The sequence below is a fragment of the Fistularia commersonii genome, chromosome 21, assembly GCF_037954325.1.
Source record: "Fistularia commersonii isolate RoL2024-O1a breed Wild chromosome 21, RoL_Fcom_v1.0, whole genome shotgun sequence".
NCBI classification, from domain to species: Eukaryota; Metazoa; Chordata; class Actinopteri; order Syngnathiformes; family Fistulariidae; genus Fistularia; species Fistularia commersonii.
Window position 1 is genome coordinate 6,307,171 of NC_141304.1, and position 24,030 is coordinate 6,331,200.

General features: G+C 37.8%; 1 protein-coding gene across 5 annotated transcripts in view; it reads right to left on the bottom strand.

Moving 5' to 3' along the window:
* Positions 1-24,030, bottom strand: part of foxp1b (forkhead box P1b) — a 154,519-nt gene that overhangs the window by 86,033 nt on the left and 44,456 nt on the right. For all 5 annotated transcript variants that reach the window (XM_086167869.1, XM_086167871.1, XM_086167868.1 and 2 more), the window contains exon 4: positions 12,063-12,129. The gene's annotated coding sequence lies outside the window, so the exon portion shown is untranslated. The remainder of the gene's footprint in view (positions 1-12,062; positions 12,130-24,030) is intronic.

A 24,030-nucleotide genomic window follows, 5' to 3' on the forward strand; every position in this document is an offset into this window, starting at 1 on the left:
TCACAAAAAACATAAACCAGTTTGTCTCATATGCATGGAGAGAAACACCTCACCATTCAGGCCTGCTGTGCTCAGACAATGACTGAATGTGCCAAAGTAAGGCAGGCCATGGTATTTTTAGTCCAACTAGGGCCGATAGAGACTAAGTAAATAGAGAAGTCTAATGAGTTTAAATCTGGCTGTACATGAATGGAATAGTAATTCTGGGATGTGGAGCCTCTTTTAGGAGTAGTGTACCACACAATTTCTAAGAGGCTCTCCTTCACTTGACTTTGATAATCCTGCTCGCATGTGGCTTGGGCCCATTAACACCGAAGCAAAAGGACGGGCATCGGGAGAAAGGGAGCCTTGTTTCTGACCACGAGCCCAATTCACAAAAAAAATTAAAAAAAATTAAAAATAAAAAAAAATCATACATTCTTTCCTTTAAGCTCACCTTAACAAAAAACGCACGCTGTCAAAGATAAACACATTTCCAATCTAATGGCATCCTCTGGGATCTGGAAAAGCACTTTTTAATGTAGCTTAAAAGCGTGTCATATATTTTCAGTGTTTTTACTTAAATTCTCAAAAGGGACGTCCCCCACGGGGGTACGAGAATTCTTGGGGAGAATAAAAGCGTCTGATGCATTTTCCTGAAAAAAAAACAAGGTTATTGTTGAGCAGTTTGTCAAATTAATATTGTTTTCCACTGCGACAACAACAATAAAATATTATTGTGAGGATGTGAACTCAAGGTAGTTTACAGTGGGTTCCCTGTGTGAGCCGGCATCATGTAGGCTAATCACTTTTGGAGAGGGAGTGCAGTTCTGTGTAAACAGACCTGTAATAAAGCACAGCTCCACCCACAAACTAAGCCACTAATTACTGCTGAGTGGGCAATCAAGCATAGTATATATATTTAAGGAATCTTCACCCTGTTACTGGCATCATAATTGGAATAAACTGCAGGGTTATATCCCCCCCCATGTACTCACACATAGTGAGTTAAGGTGCTGGTTCCCAGATACATCACCAAACTAGTAGCGAGTAGTTGTACGCCACTTACCGAGTGACACTGATTGCCCAACGTTTGCTGAGCCCAAGTGTGTGTGTGTGTGTGTGTGTGTAACACAGCAAATTTTAATAGGGTATCTGATTCGCTATCATGTACGGGAGTGGTCTTTGCAGATTGACCCCTCCTGCTGTCCTCCGAAGAGGCCGTTCTTCATCGACGTGGCACGGGGTCGTTTAACTCCAAGAAGCATGTTATTGTTTTCAAACCCCCTGCTTCCCAGGGCGGCAATGGAGAGAGGGTTAAAAAGGAAAGGAGTTATATCAGAAACAGAGGGTGAAGGGCTAAATACCAAAAGACCTTACATGAATTTCTGTGTTTTAATGGAATCAGGTTTTAACAACTCTTTTTTTCATTAAATACAGCCCTTGTCAGGAGGATGCGTCCCAATCATAAAGCAGCACAATGACAATATACAGTGGCACTAATACAAGGACATAGTTCATCATGACATTTTCTGCAATTCCCAGCTGATTAGGGTCATTATGTTGGAGGCCTGATTTATGTTGTCATTTCCTCTCACCGATCCTGCATCAATGAATCTTAATGAATTGGTAAATAAGGGTGAAGATTACACTGTGTGACACTGCAACATTTCTCACCCTCAACGGCCGAGATTTATGTAGCCAATTAGAGACTAACAGAGAAAATTGGCTGGCAGAAAAAAAATAATATTCTTTATGGCACAAAATGGTGGGCGCATTCTGGGTGAAGGGCGATTGTTTTATGGGATTTAAAGTCGATAAACCTCTTTTCCGCGCCACCTTCAAAACGGAAGGGGAGGCATGGTCGCCAAGAAACGCAAGTTCGTACTTTCGTGACGCTGGAATTTTCGCCATGACCTGTCTGTATGTTTGATTACATAAATACTCCCCTGTATGACAGACGCGTTTACCTTCTTAGTCTAAACATCAGACATCCCCAATGAAGATACGAGAGCTTTTATCAAGGCCAGCCATGTCCCTCGCTCGTACATCCGAATGCATTTTTACCAAGAAGCCAAATGGCTTGCTGGAAACACGCAATGAGGCGGTATTTTTCAGTTATTCTTTTCATGATGGGGAAAACCGTGACCATATCCAGGAGTCCTCCTCTTATTCCCATCCTCATCTGAAGTAGGTATGTCAAAGTTACAATCACCTAAGAATGAGAGGTGAAACGGCTTCAAGTGGAGAAATTCAAGTCCAGTTGCCAAGACAAGAAGATTTCGACAAGAACCTATTTGAAGATACTTCTGATCAATACGTTGCAGAGCATATAGTTGGTTTTGATTAGGGGCTTTCTGTACTATCCTCTAATACATTGTAATTACAAGAATGGTAGCTTTTATTTCCTTAGATCCAGACTAAGGCACGTTGAAAATGATTGAGGTGAGAGACAAAAAACTGTTTTCGCATCACTACAAAGCTTGAAAAGCCTGCCTGCTTATTAATGCCAACTTCTTAAAAGAGCACTTACAGTTATAATGAGAGCCTTTATGTATTACATATTGTGACTAGATTTAGTGTGTGGAAACGACTCTCCACATCAAACAAGCTGGCCTGCTATTAGGCACAGGGGCTGAGGGATGCTGTGTGAAAAGGAGTGGAAAATTAAAGCTGAAGCAACGCAGGAAAGGGCTTAATTTACTGGCATGTACAGTATGCAAATGAGATTACTCTCAGCTTAACTGCATCATTTATGTCCATAATAACAGCATCATCATTACAGGGCTCAAATTAAATTACACTGTAATTAGCATATCAAAGTGATTGGTTAAAGTTTAAAACAAATACCCAATTTTGTTAATGAACATCTGTAATCACCATGTAGACTCTCAGTGAAAACATCCAAAACAAATATGTATTTTGGAAAAGGGGAGGAATACTTCTACCAAATGTCTATCTATCCGTGCACGTGTAGATGAGCAAGTGTGTGTGTGTGTGTTTGTGGGTCGGTGTGTGCGTCCGTGCGTACCATGGTGGGATGGGGGTGTTTTACCTGGAGAGCTCCACACACTCAGGATATATTTCCCAAACTCCAGGAGATCAAAGATCCAATTTCCCACACTTGCCACTTCTCGGAGCTCATCAATAAAATACTAATCACTTCAAGCGTGATTCTGAGAATGGAGCCGCAGCCGAGGGCTTAGAGAGACTTCCATATCACAAAAAACACCTCTGCTCTAACTGTCTTGACTGTTGTTGAATGTGCACACATTCCAGCCCAGACACACATATGAATTGCATCCAGGTTCATCCAATGGATGCCATGTCTTTTCTTTTCTGTCTTTTTAAAAAAAAAAAAAAAAAAAAACACAGCTAGTTTTATCTTCTTGCCCATGTAGCTCGGATGGAACTTCATTGATGACAGAAATTGTATAGAACTTGCTTAATATGCATGAGAATAAAAATAAAAGGCTTTGTGGCACAATAATTACACAGTTTATAATTACCACTTGAATTTTTTTTTTTTTCTTTTTTCCAAAAACACCATAAAGCCCCAAGATTAGCACGGCTTTGCAAAATCCCACTATTATCACAAAACGTAATACATTGTTATTCACCTTGTTCCTGATTTGACGAAGAAGGAACAAGGGAGTAGCTTGTGGTATACATCATCAAAAATGCACTTGTCAAATTTTAAAGATGTGGCATCTTATTTTATTCATTAAGAAATCCATTAAAAGGCCTTATTCCTTGCTAGTATGTAAAAGATGTGGCTTTCAAGGTAGAGCTGGGAAAAATCCACTCCATCAGCTAATGACGGCACTCATTACACAGAGAAGCTGGCTAATGAAGGCACAGTGGCCGGCCGATCCCCTCACCCAACATAAAGCCCTATGAAATGCTAATATCTCACTTCTAATTAAAGGACTCTAAATCCAAATGCACCTTCACGGCTTGTAGCCTGCAACATAAATTTTATTTTTCAACACTACACTACACCTAGAGATGTGCCTGAGCAGCATTCCATTAATTCATATTTAATACCCCCACTAGTCTTTCGTTTGCTTAACTATCTCTTCTCCTTCTTGCTTGGGTTTATATTGCGAGTGGGCACATTATTACACTTTCTAAGACTTTTTTTTTTTTTTCTCCCCCTACTTGTATTCTTTAAACCACTTTGAGAAGTAAACAAATACATGCAAATCAGCCTCTCATATTTGTCAGGAGCGTTCAAGTAGGACAAACTGAGAGTAGAGAAATATGCTAGTACTGCAAAGACCGCACCTGTCAACATTAACAGTGTTGACACATATTTGGCCATAAATATGTTTACAAGGAAAGCCTTTTGCCATTCTAAGAAACTGGCCTTCAATCAAATAGACAACATTTTCACAAATGTCATTCACATTAAACAAGGTATAGGCTTTTCGGAAAAAAAATGAATAATAGGTCACTGCCGTTATTAATCAAAAAATTACAATGCCAGTGAAGTGGGAACTACATTTGTGCCAAGCACATATTTGATGGAATACAAACAATAATGTTAAATCCATGTAACAATTATCATTAAAATCTCATATTCAAATAGTTTTTACAGCACTTCACATTTCAACCTTGCAGCTGCTTGAGTTATTTTGCACTTAGTCATTGAGCCTTTTTCCAATCAGATTTCCAGGAATGCTGAAATATTCTGGTTTACAATAAGGGTCAATAAATCCCAGTTTATTCCATCTGCCTGAAACTGAAAACATGAATGCAGAACTAAAATTTTTCAAGAGGAACCCAAGCAAGCAACATATATACAGTATATACATGACTGAATAATAATAATTAACACTACCCCTTCTCACACTACAAAAATAACTGAATACACTTTTGCTGTTTCTTTTTACACATTTATTTTTTTGCAATTGAATAGATCATCTGGTAAAACAAGAAGGGAAATGCGTGAATCTGAAGGTCAGTGTTAAGAACATATCACATGACGTCTGTTTGATCCCAGCCCAAGTATTTTCCCAGGGATTCTCTCGCTCTGTGCTGTGTAAATCACGCAGTATGACCTTCTACATTCCTCATGCTCTGTCCTCCCATTCATCCACAGGCACAGATAATACTGGGCAAATATCATAAACGTGAGGATTTTAGGATTGAGGTGAGGCTGCCATCTTCCTCCACCAACTGGGGAAAAGAAAACCCTATGCATCTGAAAGAACCCTGTTTCCACCTTCTGCCAGACTAACCGGCAGTAAGGGTACCTGACCCCAATGCTTAAAAGCCCTTATACTGATAATCCATGGAGAACCTGCCAAAGTATTTCATAACCGTTAGTTTATGTGGTCTGGTTTTCAAATTTGGTAATGTTTTATAAACATGTTTTTTTTTTTTTCATGACATATACTGGGCATGAATAGATCCTCAGCTACTTTAAATGACAATTAAATCACTGTAAGTGCAGGTATGACACCCGATTTTCACCACGTATGTTGATTGTAACGGGCAAAGGAAATCCATTTAAAGGTGTTGAGATATATGAAAACTTAAGTTGAACAATTATTAACATCGTGTAATTATTATACAAAAATCAAATGATAACATGAGATAATAACACAATTAAAGTTGTATTAAAACAAAAAGTGCATTAAATTTCTGTGCATTCTGTGCTTGACTTTAATAATAAAGGAAAAATATCCGGTGATCTGTAGCAAGACAAAGATCAATTCAGGGAACGTCAGAACAAATGAAACTTGAAAGAGTGCCCTATTTGCTCGTTGTTGTTTGTTTGTTGTTTTTATGATTTCGCACATTGTTATGATTCATCTTTTAAAAAGTGTCTCAGAATGGCCAAGATGTTTCAGTTCAGATGCGGCATCAAGTCCGAGCCAGGGCGCGACCTGCGGCTGAACTGGCCTTCGCTTAGCCACGGGGAGGAGGGCAACAGCCACTCCAAACACATCACCCTATCTCCAGATAAATAACTTAACACAGCAAACAGAGGCCCATCACTCAATCTACACATAGCTAACAATGAGATGGGAACAGAGATCGATGGGGAGATACAGGCAAATAAAGAAAAGACAGAGGGAAGGCAAGAAAGACAAGAATGAACAGTGAGGGAGAGGGGCGGGGGAATGCTGAAGGCGTTTAACAGTGAAGAGTGGATGCACATTAGAGGCTGAGCCAAGCACTGTGGAAGGCCAAGTACTATAAGACTGTGAAAGCCAGGCTGTTTTGCCGAGCTGTGACATTTGTTTCTTATTGTCTAAGTGGCAGCTGAAAGCATCTCCTTGCGAGGGCCCCTCGTCTTTGCTCTGGCCCGCTTTGACAGGGAGGTAACCATATTAGGACGTGTATGGTAAAGTAAACAATAACATAGTTGCAATGAGATGGAAATTTTTCAGCTAATGGTGTTTGTCATTCCTGTTTTCGGTACACTGAGCCGTCTGTGTTTTTTTTTAATGGTCATTTCAGAGAGACTTTAAATGAAAACAACAGAGGCCAAAGCTAAAACTTGAAAATCTGGAAATAAACAGTTGAAAATGTGGAAATATCTTTCTCATCTGATTACACACATACATAGTATTGTTGGCTTACATTGTGGTGGTAATATCTGAAAATTTTAGCTTTTCTTATTTACATACCCACTTATCCAACACTTTCACTCATGTTCTAAGTATCAATTATATGCAAACTTGAGCCAATGCCTCAAAGTGGAAGCTATGGAAGGGATTATTTTAGTATTCAAAATCATATATTTTCAGCAAAACAAATGTAAATTCCTTTAGACCAAAAAACCCCAAAGTATCAGGGACAATGTAAAACAGGGATTGGATTTCTGGACCATTAAAAATACAAACTTCCATTGTGAGATGCTACATAGTTCGAACACCTATTTCCAATTTAGCTGTTCTTTAATGACTGTAATTCTAAAACAAGACTATGAACATAGATGGAAAACAATAACATTGCACTTACTGAACATAGAACTCCGGTGAGGGAGTTGTTGTGAAGAACAGTTATAGAAACGCAATAGAGTATACATGATGTCACAGAGCATACCAGTCTCAAGATGCTGGAACACTTGGATACATTTCTGTTGGTCAACTTAAATTTAAGGCTGTCTCAACAAACTAAAAGAGAAGGAGCAGTACAAGATCAGAATAGCAGAGCAATATAAACATCTCATTTCAAACTACTTTGAATTTTTGGTATAAAGTGAAATAAATGAATGGATGGATAGATAGATACATATAGAGATACATGAATAAATAAGAAACTCGCTATGACCGTGTTAATGTAATTCCAGGCAAACATCCAGACTTAACACCACCTCACAAAAGCTTGCTCTTTGCTGCAAACCAAGCTGACAGCAAACTATTTTTTTCCTGGGGTAGGAATCCCAGCTATAACATGCAAAATTTATATTCATATATTTTTTTTCCAGAAGAAGTATAATATTATTACCATCCCCTCAAATGAAAGGCCTTGGGAAAAGTTAGAATTCAATGCTATTGTGATTACTGTCTTAATATGTATTAGCAATGCATCATTTGAATGAGAATGTAAAGCTGATACTGTTTTCATGTACATTGTTTAGTAAGCATAATTTCCAGTTGTTGCAACAACAAGTAGAGCTACGATGATGTCAGACTGCATATTCAACAGGGAGCTAAAACAAGGTGTTGATTAACATTAGGTTATATAGACCGTAGTATGTATAGAGAACTGTTAGAATAAAGAGGGAACTACGAGTTCTCCTCTCCACTCCCCACATGTTGACTATCTTTATTTGATTTTTACCCTCCTCTCTCTCCCTCATTCTTAATCTCACACCAAAAATGCAAGCTGTTTATTTATGTAGGGCTGAAGCCATTCCATTAAGTAGCCCCACCAGGTGCTCTATCCCTAAAAGGGATTTGATTTCTAAAATAAACGGAAAAAAGGCAAGGGACTGCCAAGGACATATTTACCATGACAGGAAGAGATTGCAGCAAAGTCAAAACTATCCAAATTAAAATCACTGTGCCTTGTAGGATTTTTTTTTTCTTTTTTATCTATTTATTTTCCTTTCCTTGTATGGTCATAGCCTTTTTCTGGTTGGTGTAAATAAGTTTACTTGCAATGAATCATGAACTATAAATACAATGTTGAAGTGCACGTTCCATGTATCAATAATTGAAAAAAAAAAATATGATAAAAATAATTTTTAATTCTAAGACCAGCCTGACACCTGCTTGCAGATTACCACAAATAAATTTAATGAATTATCTCGCTCTGGAAGAAAATACATCTAAAACTCAATATCGATATTATTAGTTCTATTTCGCTTTTTTTTTGAAGGACAGGCACAAGGCCAAAACCTGAATCTTTTGTGCAAGATATCAGACGGCAAAAAAAAAAAAAAAAAAAATGCTTTTGACATTTTTTCCCCCCCTCACTTTTGTGATTTTCTTTTCATCTTGCTGTAAGACAACTCATCTGCAGATGGGGTTTGCTTACTTCCGTCACCTCAGTCAATCTTACACAAAGACTCTGTCACGTTGGCCGTCTGCACCTGGTAGCAGGTTGACGTTATCAAAGCTCCTCACACTCCTCGGCAGACCAAAGTTTATACACCCATCCATATTTTCAGACAAAAAAAAAAGACATGTCTGTCTGACGGTGATAGAAAAATAGATTGAAAACTTGCCACATACATTTTCAGGAAAAAGACATTTAAGTAGTTGAGAGATAACACATCAGCATTGACATTATCAGAAGATTTCTTTCTACCTAACAACAGATGATGACTCACAGGCATTTGAAGGCTATGCCGGTGAAAATAAGAATGCAGCTCTATTGTGTCCAATTGTATATTCAGCATAGTGACTTATTGGAACTGTTACTTGTAACTTTGTCTAGGTTTGTGTAACTGTTACTTGTGCAACTGCGTAACTGTTGGCTGGTACTTGTAACTTTTTCCTTTTTTTCTTTTCATTCTGTTATCTATTTTTATCCTTGCTGTTGCTGTTGTCACTTGTTTCTTCTATTTATATGTCTCTTCTAATTTATATTTACATTCATATTTATGATGTGACAGTAAATTTCCCCAATGCGGATCAATAAAGTACTATATTAGCTTATCTTATCTTGTATTTTTTAGACTATGAAAAGGTGTGTTCTGATAGCATCTGCGCATCTGACAGGGAAAACAGAGGGTGACCGGTTGAAGGTGTTCGACACATCCAGTGATCTCAATCAACAGGAAGAGATGAAGCCCATCGTCGCTTTGTGTCTCTTCCTTGGTCCCTGCTATGGAATCTTAGTACAGAGGATAATTTTTCATTTTTACACTGCCTTGCATCTATTTTGCCTGTCACTGTTTTTAACCACAGCAGCCATGCTCAGTGAAAGATTATGGTACTTACAGTGCATGAAAAACACAGCAACACGACTGCAAGTGACAGAAGCGTTTAACTTTCCTGCTAGAAATCTCCCCCATGTGGCACTTTTGCTGCAGCGAGTTGTTTATTATGTTCCAACCTAGGCATAAGCGATTAAAGAGCTCTTCAGAATCAAAGTGTTATAAATGCATGGAAACACAGCCGGCTGTAAATGCCACAGAATTAGAAGCTTACCAGGCCTAATACTAATACATGGCAATTTTCAGCTTGATGCTGATATAAAGAAATTACTTTTTAAAGTAAGCAATAAAGGCAGTCAAGGGAACTCTCACAGAGGCACTATTTTCATCCCAGCATAAATCTGTGTGCGACCTTTCAGCGCGTCCAACCCATGAATCTACTTGTTTATTCTTAACACACACATAAAAAGTAGATTAAACAAAGCAACCTCAACAGCTAAAGCCCAGGCAATATAAAGCCAAGCATTTGCTATGAAGGGGGAATTACAAAACGCTGAATGATTGCATGATTTGTTCTCCTGTCGCAAATAAAGTCCAACATGATATCAACATTTCGTGCACCTGAGGATTCTGAATTCTGATCGACCGGCCAAAATTTGGCTGGTCTGAATAAACCTTGCCAGAATGACAGGATAGTCCACATCATGGACAATTTTGATCTAGATTTTTTCATATTCATCCATTTTGGAAGCAAGACACAATTATGATTCCATATCTTTGTTCAGAGTTATTTCCAGACGTTTCCATTCCTATTTAATTCCAAACTCTCACTGAAGTGTGTGAGCACCTAGTCAACGTGCACACACGCATATTTATAGAGTTTATTGCACTTTAAGAGAGCTTTAAACACCAAGACTTACTAATCCCATAAACCCTGGGTATTTCAGTATTAGTGATGTCATCAAAATAACATTGGAAACTAATGTCAATAGCTTGGTCTGGTTTTGCTACATTACATTTATTACACAGCTGTTTGGAAGATTTTATGGCCGACCTTAAGTCAAGAAGGGGCAGGTAAGAGACCAAATGGACAGGGCCTAATATGTCCAAGCATAAAAAAAACAAACATGCATTACATTATCATATGGAGATCTTCCTTAGTGACAAAGCAGCATAGCTACTTAGCAGTAAAGCGGGATGTATTGTGTAAGTGGAACAAATAAACCCAGTAAGGGATACTGACAGAAATCGGTGAATGTCAACACGACAAAGAAATAGTGTACATACAAACTAAAACCAGACAACGAATCTAGTAGAACACCACACTGATGGTGGAGAGTGAGATGATGAATTTAATCAATTCAACTGATTAGAAATTGTAGACATTCTGAGGGTTTTGGGTAAAGGCAAGACAACAAATCTCATCATCACATACACTATGAGCAGTGCAACAGTGGCAAAAGCAGCATCCAGAAGTAAATGTAACAAAATTAAACACTCGAGAGAAAACATTTCATTTGTACTCATGCACCTATATTTTTATTAATACAATAACATTGGTTCGACTTAAACACAATAAATGTACTGCTTGAATGAAAGGGAAATGCTTAAAAGGGTAAAAAAAAATGTTTTTTTTTTTGTTTTGGATTGGTGTGAAAGGCTGTGATACCCTGATATTTCCAAAACTTTAAAATGAATATGGTTTGTTTGAACTGGCATTCATAATGATGAGTGTGAATTTCAACATTTACATCCCAAGATTTGCTTTGTTTTATTATTATTATTGAAGTTACTATTATTATCACCAAAATGATAGTATTATTTTTATTTATTAAATGTAATTAGACCTCTCATTACAAATTCCATTGCTTCCATTGCCACACACACACACACACACACACACACACACACACACACACACACACACACACACACACACACACACACACACACACACACACACACACACACACACACACACACACCCCTGATACTGAACTGGGAATGCATAAATAATGAGACTCGTTTCTAGTGGATCAGCTTACATGCAAGTCCAGCTACAACAACCAACATTATTAGGTAAATCATAGCATTTAGAAAATATTGTCATGAGCAGGCTATGTAGAATGTGCGACTGTGTATGACAAAGACAACAAAAAAAATTATACAGCACAAAGGAAGAGACAGAGAAAGATGACAGTAATGTTAAATTTCTATTAGACCAAACAGATCTGCTATCTAGAGGCCTAAAATTTTAACAACCAGGCAACTTTTAGCTTCACTAGGTCATACTTAAGTTCACATACTGGGGCCCACCTTTCTTTGGTAGGGCAACAGGTGTGGGGAGAAACCACAATGGCACCTATGCCAGCAATAATAAAACTGAGTGTAGTAAACATCCCCCTTCATGTTTTGTAAACATACTATTACAACCTTGCTCACAAATGTCAGCATGCAGACACACAAATCTCTACCACATCTTTAAGTAGGATTAAGTGTGTGCGCCAGAAATTTAAGACTAATAATTTCATGGGCCATCATTGCTATGGCTACATCGTCCTGGTTGCTAACCAAATTAGCACCTTTGGCACCTGTCGTCCATCAACTACCCACCCTCACTATGGCCCCCATCTATAACAAAAACACATTCCAGTATACAAACCAATGCAGCTCTTTCAGCACATGATCAAGCGAATTCAAAAGAATATTAACAAACATTAAATAGGGAATATATGTTTACCTTCTATAAGCACTTGCTTATTTACAGCAGTATTCAGTTCCAGCAGTGGTAAATCCTCCTCCTTGCCCTGCAGACACCAGAGACAAATATATTTACAGGTGAGATTTTGATGTCCATCAGAACGTGTAATAGAATAACTGTCATGAATGTTTTTTTTTGTGGATTTTTTTTTGTTGCAAAGAAGATTTCGGTAGATAAGTTTCCTTTTTTCACTCCTCTCTCCCTTGCATCGCCATACTTTACAAAAATGCAGATTGATATTTAAAGGATTACAGATGTGATTGATTTTCTTTGTAAGAGAAAAAATGTTAAGCTAACATATCTCTTGCTTCACAACTTACACCCTATTTACACATACAAACTTGCATTCTTCCTCCAAAGCAGAGTACAATGTACCTGCGCCTGACCTGACATGAGTTCAACTAGCAACCCTGATCTGCATGAAGCCCCCCCTAACTGAATACTCAACCCTGACTAGGAGAAGAAAAAGAGATAAGACAGACAAAAACAAAATCTTATTTTTATGGTAAACTTCCAAGTGACTGTTGGACAATATCACAGGTGCATTTGAATAAAAGCATTCACGCAAATCCAAATATGATGGTGGTGACGTGTCAGACACAAGAGTTTTCAGGCATTTGTGCAAGTGTTAATCTAAATCTCTACAGATAAATACTACCAGCCTAACCTAAGCCTAAAAGATATATAGCTATGTGCTTGCAAAAAACAAACTTGATGACTTTAAATTCTCCCAATGGCTGAAACACAATCAAAAGCAAACTATTCCCATGACCAGTCTATTATTGCAATACATACATTTATGTGTGTGTGTATATAGTCACAATTTTTATATACTGTATACATATATATCATTCAGTGAATTGTAAATCGATAGGGAGTTGTGATAAATGACAGATATTTTCAGATGCAAACTATCTAACATCATTAATTCTCATCACCTGAAAAGCCCCAGGAGCTAAATGAGTTTACCCAATGCATAACATCCATTTAGGTAAATGTTCCATCAATTTAATGATGGAAAATTTGCACTGAGAAAAAAAAAGGCTAAAACCGGATCACAATGGCAGCCGTATGCCTTTTCTCCTTGCGATGTAATGCCCATCTTGTAATATCTAAACAGATAATTGTCTCCATTTCAAACAGCACAAGGCTGTGATATTGCTATTTAAAACAGTAGGGGTGCAGAGATCATAGGGTGAGGATAAACAAGCACATGCTGCTTCACCTGGTTGGGGAACCCGATCCCATCACACACTCCCACATTGAGATTTTAGGAAATAGAGCAACCTCGTTGAGATAATTACCCACCTAGGTGGATTATATGCATGCTCAGTAAGACATCTAAGCAAAGAATATGAATCAAAATGCACCAATTTCAAAAGACAAAGGAATCCATGAAGCATTTTGCAAGGCTCTTTTGTAAGTCTGAGAGGATGTTGTGAGAGGACAATGCAAAACAAGCTGGGAAATACAACAAGAAAGACTTTCCTTTCACAAAGAAAATATATATTATTAGTTGCAAGACTAGTGTGTGCAATGGAGAGCAAGATTATTAACCTGGGGCCTTTAGAGGTTCAGTTGATCCAAATAAATGTTACCATTCTCTATGCAAATACTACCAGCTTCATTGTGATTATGTCTAGAAAAAAACATGCAAACACACCATTTTCAGGGGAAATGGACAATCAGAAGGGTTTTTTACTATGGTAATGAACTTCTATGTTGCATCTGAGTGCACACAAAGAGTCATTTCATTCCGTCCACAAACCTGTGAAGTGGACTTCCCTATTTGTGAGGGGGTCACGGCTTCACAATATGCTCTCTCGTCCCAGATATGTTATCTGTGGCTTTAGCTTTGTTGTAAGATTGCCTGTTCAAAATATGAATTAATACCCCTCCAATGAAACATATCCAATCCCAACAAAAAGCTTGCATTCACTGTGGACAGCTCTTCAGCCCCTCTAATGGACAGGCTCTTGTCCCTCTTCACACAGAGTAGACAAAAAGATGAGGACCCATGAATATTTACTACTGAGCAAAGTTATTCCATTAATTACTCTATGGCTGCTTAATACTGTATCCGTGGCTACTTCTGTGGCAGACTGTTAATGAACCTTCACATATCACTTCCATATCAATTCATGCTCAACTCAATGGTTGTTGATAGGATGCTACCGGAGTTTGTTATTTACACCCTTTATGCCGCCAGATCCCTTGCCTCCGTCACTTTGTAACAACATCATATTTTTCCTGAAACTCCAACATTTAATCGATAACCAGAATAAAATCAAGTGTCTTGACTAAGCAATATATTGACGTTGTCTTTTGTTCTTGTAAACTATGATTCTGGAGCATATAAAAAAAAAAATGTCCAGATAAAATCTCAATAACTCCTAGGTATGTTTCTTACTTATTCAAAGATCCTACCCTTTTGATTTTCAAACAATTGACTTCAGATCGTCCTAATTTCTACTTCATGTCAAAATTTCCAGCCCTACAGTTGCAATTAATAGAAATGAAGTTCTTCTATGTTGTATAAGAGAAAACATTTAAAAAGAATAATAATTAAAAAAACTAGAGACACTGGTTTATCAGGCAACATAGGGTGGTGGATCTGTATTAAGACTATTGTGTAAATAAGAAAAGGGCGTAGGAGGGTATTATTTGTGTGGAGTCAGTGATATCTATATACAGGGTCACTTGTGTTTGTTTTTAGGGTGTGTGTGCAAGAGATTTTCCAAGTGACTGTTCTGAAACACAGGAAAATCTAAAGCATGACTCACTTCTCAAAAAACGTTGCTGCTTACTGTATGATCTGATCTGCTAAAAGGGCTGACTGCACACTATTTCTCCCTCTTTTCTCTTTGTGCCCTTATTAAGAACTGATTAAAAGAAAAACATGGCAATGTTTTGCAGAGAAAAAAAGCAGGGACCAAAAAAGTAAAAACAGCAAGCGGTTTCTTTTTCCTTTTAATGCGATTGGCAGGACTTCTGCATATTATTTTGTAACAGCCGCACAGTTGGTCAACGACAGCACTTTCTGACAAGAAAACAGTCAAAACCCATCAAATTAAACCAAAGCTGAACACCATCTAGTTCTTAATCTGGATGTTGTTTTGTTTGCTTGTCTGTTCAGATGATTCTTCTCAAACATCAAGCCTGTATGATCCTCTGAATCTCTTAACCTGCCCTCACATATTGAGAAATAAAGTGCACAACGTGCGCACAGAGAGCTTTGTTGCTTTAATACCAAGACCGTGGAATTCAACTCCTAACCCAAAATGGACAAGTTCATGCTTTTTCTCACTCTATTCAAATTGGCTCAATGAATACAAAAAAAGTCTGAAAACATGGATTACTGTTACACATTGCTCTTAATCCATTGATCCATAAAGAGAAAATATTTATACATAATTTTGATTGCTAAGGCAGATTTCACACAACTGAAGACGACAACTGAAATTGTATGAGAATAATTTGCAAAGATTCCAGGTACGTTACAGCAAAGATGGTTTATGGTTTACTGAAGAGAACATTATGCAATCCTATTTTTATGACAAAACCCCTTTCACCATGTCAAGTACTGTCATTTCTCCCCTGTCGTATCAGGTTTCTTCTCTCAGCTAGATCCCAGCTACTCTCCAACCACAGACCCCGTGCGCTATTAATATCAATAAGCTGCAGATTCCATTTCCAAAGACAAAGACAAAGGGGGAACAAGAGTCGATGACTGAGGATAGGAACTAAAACCCTCATGTATCATCCCTCTGGGTTACTCCAGCACTCCTCCAGCACTGATGTAGCAGGAAAAAAATAAACTACAGTGTAGTACAAAAACAGTGTAAATAATCACATCATATATGGATAACTTAAATCCATGTTTTTTTTTTAATGTTCTTCAATGTTTATTAGCTGGTGAGCATCTTTTTATGACTATTTGACTAATCCTCAAACTACAGGATTAGTATTTTTCAACTTTTTTAACTCGAGTAAAGTTCCCAGCAGAGATGAAGGTAAATGTGCTCTTGATATTGTCTAACTTGGTACAGAGGAGAAATAAAAATTATATTATTATCTATCTATCTGTCAAAATATATACAAGTATCGCTCTACCACTTTTTTGTCTCTTTTTGTACACTTGTTGGTCCTCATTTCCATCTCATTCACAAATGAAAGTCATGAAATATATTTGGAAAATTATAAATAGATTGTGCTGTTGTCTGATGTTGTTAATGTTAGTGGAATGTCCTATTTAAATTACTTTAAACAACCAAACCGAGAGTGTTGGAAGTGGTTTTATAGAAACACTTAACTATTTAGTGTTTTATTTTATAGATGAATAAAAGACATGAATTGATTAATTGAACCTGTGTGCATACAATATATGGATTTCAATAGTTATTAAGACTTTGTAATGTGATATAATACATATGAAGGAGTTGCTCTTTACTGTGGTTCTAAGAGTAAAGGAATAGCTATCCCCTATAGACCAGTTCTGCTGGTTACTCATAAAACACATCTTGAAACACACACATGCACTCACACATGCACGCACACATGCACTCACACATGCACTCACACACACACACACACACACACACACGCACACCGGTATTCCATAAAAGGCAAGAAAGGAGGAGGAAAGTAATGAGAGTGAAAAATAATGAAATCTAAACAGACTTACCCATGAACAGATAAGTAGACTTTCACCATGTTCACAGAAGTCTATATTGACGCAAAATTCCTCAGAGCACTTATTGTTTTCATATCCACTTCTGAAGAGGAGAAAACAGCCACGAAAAGTAACGGGTGTACAGTAGATAAAGTAATGTGTGGCGGTTGAGCGTGTTAGCGTGAATGTGTATGTGTGTGTGTGTGTGTGTGTGTGAGAGAGAGAGAGAGGGAGTGAGAGAGAGACACAGGGAGAAAGAACCAGAGCCGCAGTACTGAGAGGGACTGGAGGTATGTGGTCTAAACTTAACAAAAGCCAGTGCCTTGCTCTAGATTAAATATGCAGGAAGAGGCCCTTTGCATAAACACAAACACTCAGCAAATGAAGAACTGGCACAGAGCAGACGCCTGCTGAGAGCCCTACCTGTCCTGGCCTCTTTTAATTAGACAAGAGCAGGCAGAACAAATGAACATCAACACAGGCACACAAAGAAGAACAAAAGGAAGGCGAGGTGGGGACACACACACACAAAAACAAATAACATACAAACAAAAAAACATAACAAGGGAAAAGAAAAAAAAAAAAAAGGGAAACTTCCTCCATCCTCAAACATCTCCTTAATGAGAAAAACAAAAGATAATAGAACAGCTTGAAAAGACGTGTTGATACAAAAAAAAACAAAAAAACAAAAACAAAAACAAAATAAAAATTGGATATCTTGGTGTAGGTATTTTAAACCTGTTTTACATTCAAACAAACTTTGAAAATTACTTTTCCGGTGTCGCTCGTCATCTCAGAGAACATCAAAAAACTTGACTTAACAGAATGCAGCCAGTCCATGAAGACTTCAACTTGAAATAATGTTAATTACAACCTAAAACACTAATTACAATGAAAAATATAAGATTTAATTAATCCAAGTAGGTCAATTTTTGGTATGGGTTCTCATTCAATTAAGTCCTGGATTAAAAAATACACCTTATGATCCCTCAATTCCTCTTTTCACATGATTCTCCTCTACCTCCTTCTTTTCTAGCACAAACCTGAAAAAAAAATTATAATTTATACTAAGCTCCACAGACCATGTCTTTCATTCCAAAAGCCTCTTTTCCTACATCCCCACATTTCTCCCCCCTCCTTATTTTCATCATCTATCTGCCTCTCCCTCAGATTTTTTTTTTTTTCTTCTCACTTTTAGGACAAGAATGCAGAGGCATGTGGTGCAGGGGTGTTGGGGGAAAATTCAGGAGGAAAAAAAAAAAACAGAGCTTCCTCAGCTCAGCCCCTCCAGAAAATCTTAAGTGTGGCGTCAGATGCTGAGTGACACATACTGATATGTCCAGTCAAAGATGTTATTTTCATGTGAAACCTCTCAAATGGATCAGGGGGAGGGAGACCGGGGCTACGGGGGGAGGGGGATGCTAGGTGAGGTGACATAGAGCAGTCGAAATTAAGGGGTGAGAAAGAGTATGAAAGAAAGGAGAGCAGAAATGAGACCTCTGGAAAATAAACACGGTATAGCGTTTCAAAGGCAAGGGGGGACACAGGCATTCCATTGTTCAAGCCAATTATCAGTGGAAAATAATAACAACAGATGGATCCAGAGCGGCCAACTTGTGCCGGAGCACCCTGGCGCTGCAGAACAGATGATGAAATGTGAGAGTGCTGTTGGGGGGGCTGTTGCACGAGCGCGTACGCTCTCACACACACACACACACACATGCATGCATGCGCACGCACGAGCGCGCACACACACACACGCATGCACGCACACACACCAGATGTGAACTTCCACAAGGACAGTTTAATATGTGCTCTCTGGCCACCACTTGTGCCGCGTGGCTTCAGCGTACCAGACACTGGCTTGGTCAACACCTCCCATTTGATCATAAATGGGGCGTCAGTCTCACCGGGTATCAGAAGTCTGATGAATCATATGGCAGCTGTGTTGGTGTACAATAAATTCAAATTTGTTCGTTCTTTTCTCGCTTGACAAAGAAAGGTCATTTGCACAGAATGGCTTGTTTCTGCAATCAACAAAGGACCAAGACATTGCAGTTAAAAAATCCAGATATGATTTCCCTATGATATTCCCCTTTTTTTTTTTTTTTTTTTTTTTGGCATTTTCTTTCTTTCAAATTAGCAATTTTCCCAGATGACCTGCGGTGATGTTTTCATTTGATCTACTTCTGTGTGCCTAACGTTTACACAGACAGATGCGAGAGTTCGGCAAAGACAGACCTCATTGACTCTGACTTCATTCACAGATCCCTCATATCAGCCATAGACTGACAGGCAGCAATGGGGGCTGCAACCTTAAAACAAAACTAATTCTCAGTGTGCCTTGTCAAGGGTGGGAGATGTCTGCAGATAGCTGCATAAAAAGATCTGCCCTTTCTCTTCACAAGAAAAGAAAGGTTTTCATTTCATTAACTCTGGTCTAAGGCGTAATTATCTCCCAATAGGCCTTAATCACCAACAGAGGGATAATAGAACAAAAAGCAGTTTCTACTTCAGTCATTAAAGATTTTTTGTTGTTCTTTTTTTTTCCTCTACTACATACTTTAGATGAGTCCATCAAATAATACAAAGCAGTAATGGTGGCACAAGTCTCACTTTCAAACATTGTCTGTTGAGCTCAAAATATTTTGGCCAGAAAGTGGACTCCTTTGGTCTCTAGTATGCTATCTTTGCCCTTTTTTTTCCTCTCGCTTCAGCTTGTTGACTGATGAAAGCCGTGGCGAAGAGTTAGATTTGATAGAGACTTTTAGATAAAAAAATAGTTTAAACAAACCATGGGTTGACAGTAAAACAGGTTTTGAACTACTCTATTTTCTGTGCCTTTAACACAGCTTAAAGGTGCTGACAATACTATTCATAAAATCCCTTGAGAATAAAAATGAAGGACCTCTACAGGAGAAGGGGGGAGAAAAAAAAAAAAGAAAAAGACCTTTCCTAGATTTAATTAGCTTATGAGAAATAATTGCCATTAACAAATCTCTTCAAGTGGGGTTGAGACATTTAGCTCTGGCGAAAAAAAATAAAAAAACCATATGTTTGGACTATGAGGAGACAAAAGGTTTTGAAACAGGAACTGACAGGCCATCAGCCATTTTAGTGCACTGACACTGAGGTCGAGTTAATTAGACTATTGTCATTTTAATCAGGACAGCTCAGCGGCCATCACTTCCTGAAAGAGCCAGAGGACTTAAAACTGCTGGGGGATTTTTTCGACTGTGTATGTGTACGTGCACGTGTGAAATGTATGTGCATGCAGGGCCCGAGGTGTCACCCGTCTTCGGCTTATGGAGTACGGTCGGGCTCCTCACATGCTTAGAACATTAATGAGCTAGAGACACACCAAGGAAACAAAGGAGCCTGGAGGATCACCAGGGGAAAATACTCGCCTCTGCTCTACTCATGTCTCTGTTCATTTGAAAATAATTTAAATATCAAATATTTGAAATAATTTGCTTCTCCCTGGCTATCAGATTTTAAATAGAGAGTCTTTCATGTCTACATTATTATATTCTTTGCCGATATTAGCATTTAAAACACAATTAATGTAACTATATTTTCAAGGTGCTTACCATTATGTTACAATAATGGTTTATTTTTTTCAGATTTCCATATTTTATGAATACTGTGGGATGATCATAATAACAAACCAAAGAATTGCAAATGACATATTGAATCTTTGTTGAATATCATTAATCTGCAGTGAGTTTTAATCAAATCTGACAAAAGATGAGATTTAAACTCCTCCAGGCTTGCTAGATCAAATTCACTTTGTGTCAGCTCTGTTGGGGGAAAAAAAAAAAGGAGGAGAGAATAAGGTGACGATGACAACGGTCTCATCTGAGTTTCGCCACCAGCTGTCAAAGGGACAGTGGGAAGGAAGACCTGCATGGTGGACCTGTCACCAGAGCCTTGCCAATCACCAGTATAAAATGTGTGTGTGCTCAAGGTATTCCATTAACACTGAGACATATTTGTAACTTTTCCTTTGACCATCACCCAGGTCATTTGTGGACAAGGTGACAAAGGCCACCTGCAGACTAATGTTAGTGATCTCCCTCATGTGACGCCTCCTTCGGCCCCGGGGCAGGACTGCTCAATGACAGGAGACAACTTGACCACCGCAATGGCTCATAGTCGATGACCTCAAGTAAAACTGAAACAAAGGGAATTGGAACAACTCTGACACATATTAACTTGATGCCGCTTTTTCCTACGTCTGTTTATGATTATATTAATAGTGTTGTAAGTTCATCGTTTTTAACATTAGCCATTAATATTTTAAAGGGATTTAATATTAATCCGAACAGAAATTATCTTCCTTCAATAATTCAATGAATACATTAATAATTCACTATAAAAGAATGTTCAGATGAGGAAAAAATTGTAGATGAACCCCGTGAAGATACATTAGCGCATCAAGTTGGCTTCATTAGGTAAAATGGTATCCATCTTGTTGGCCAGGAAACAGGAAGAGGCTGCTATCTTTTAAAAAGCATAACTATCAACCACCTGGGTTCACCCTAAATTACTATCTCTTAAAAGTGCGAAGAAAACCAAGGGCCGCAGGTTGCTTGTGTACACTGAGCGATGCAGTGCAGGAAGTGCTACTGCCACGCACAACCCACGTTACTCTAACAGAGATTTAAAGGGATTACATGATGAAATAAAAGCCTAATCTTTATTTGACAAAGGCAGTCTTTATCTTACAGGTCAGCCCTTTGCCATAGACTCCTCCCAAGGATTTTCAAGGCTACAAACATCAAGTTCACTTAAAATCACATTTACCGTGCAGATGTGTTTTTTTTTAATGGGTCTGAACCCAAATAGAACACAAAATGACAAAAGGTTACACGTATCCAAATTTTCCACAAAATAAGTTGACATTGTTGAAAAGGCTTAGTCCGAAATGATGCTTGACATTGGTACAAAGCAGTGCAACATGAGAAAATATGTCTTACTGGCTATTTCATTTTATAGGCCTGCCTTATCTTCTTTTACATCTTCTTTTTTTTCCTTTCAGCTTTTCCCTTCAGGGGTCACCACAGCGAATCAACCACCTACAACTAACCACATTCTCTGCATCCTCTTCTCTCATAACAACTAACTCCATGTATCCTTTCAGTACATCCATAGATCTTCTCTTTGGTCTTCCTCTAGGCCTCCTGCCTGGCAGTTCAAACCACTGCATCCATTATGCCAACCAATATATTCACTATCCCTCTTCTGAACATGAGCAAGCCGTCTCAGCCCGGCCTCTCTGACCTTGTTTCTCTGTTGGACTAATTCCTGATCCTATTGTCCCTCCAAAAGAGAACCTCAACATCTTCATCTCTGGAAAATATGCAAATATGCATAGATTAAAGATTCATTTTAAGACTGGTCAAAATGAACACATTAATCAATCAATACATTTGCATGATTAATGACTCTAAACAACAAATTGGCCGTCTCGGTGGGAAGTTTGAGTACAAAGAATCCCTTAACAGGACAATCGACCAACATAAAGTAGGTTGCATACTCTGCAGGAAGGAGTTTGCGCTTCACCAAAGTGCTTCCAGCTTATAGTGCCACATCGATGGCAAGAAAATATTTTTTTTTGTCTTGGGCCTGGTTGACTTTTTTCGTTTGGATTGAATTATCTTATATACATTTACATACATATACTTTTCTTTGATTAACACAGTCTAATTGAACTCAGTTAATGTTTGAAACAATCTAGGACTTAATCGATATTAAGTCATTATAGGCCAAAAGTGTCCGATAGATGTGTTAAATGAGATACAAAGTAAAATATGCTATACTATTTCTATTTGTTAAAAGCTGTGTTGTGATGAAACAATTGTATGTCATCATCAGGTGTTTTGTAACTGATCGTTATTCTTACTGCCAGAAGCTTTCTCTGGAGAAAAAAAAATCATCTTCTGTGAGAAACCCATTCATAAAGATACACAAGTGATTACTTTATCAGGGAACTGTTCTTTGTTCCTATCCCGAGCAGAAATAGCATTATGTTTGGTTTTGGAAAGGACAAAGGACTGCTTTTGTGGCGAGAAAATGTTAGTAAAAAATTAGACCTTTTGTAATGCTTTTGCACAACTGTCCAGAAAATAATAACCTAATAATTACTCTTGTTGAGTTAATTGTTAGATTTTTGATCTTTTTTTTCTCTCAAGTCAACAAATAGAATTCCAATTAGAAGGACTATGTCTGAGTACTTGAGCTTTTTAAAGATGAAAGTTTTTCACAGCAACTATTTCTCAAAAACCTGCAAAAATCACCTGTTGTTTTACAGATGATGCTTTAAATGTGCTGTGTGCCTTCAGTTTGACCATCACTGTGATTGATGAAATTAGAAAAAAAAATAGTTGATGTCATTCTGCACTTTCAGAAATTGGGCTCTGCTTGGCAAAAACACACACACAAGCAGCAATATTTTTTCAAGAGTGACTACATTAAGCAAACCAAAGTGTAATTAGTATATGGACATCATTTGCATAAGAAGAACTTTTTAAAACGCTTTTTAACACACACACACACACACACACACACACACGCGCGCTTGTTAGATAAGATTGGCTTATACCAAGCCATCCACTGGCAGTGATCCTGTGTATGGCAGGTTTAATAGCTTTCTCTTTAAGTTGTTCTACACCAAATAAATACTCTGTAAACATTAAATGACTTTCATCACTCAAGTCTATTAAACAAAGTACACTTGTTGGTGAGAAAAAATACACTTTAAGATGAGAATAAATGTGTTTTATGTAAATATAATAGCATTTGCAAGCAGCGTAGACTGTAGTCTACAGCATTTTTGCAACACAAGCAAACTGTTCACATATCACACTATGATGATGAAAGGAAAAGGCAATGAGAAATTAGGCTTTTAAAAAAAGAGACTACAATGACCCTGCTTTTAAATAAAAAACAAGGTTCTTATAGTCAAAAAATGCAATAACAAAATAAAATTGCACACAAGATATTGTGCAGGCTATAGCCTCGGTGTGTCAACTTTACTACCTCTCATCCATGTTTTGCCGTCCAATCCCTCAATCATTACAGTAAACACAGTTGTATGCAAATAGGAAAAGCATTGATGCATTTTATTTTCCTGTTTTAACATTTGAATATTGAAATTATTATTTTGAATAAAGATACAGCATGTAATGTAGACTTTTATGTTTTCACGCAACAGGTTGACGATGTTATTCATAATGTATTGTTTTATTTATTTAATTATTAAGTTGTTTGGGA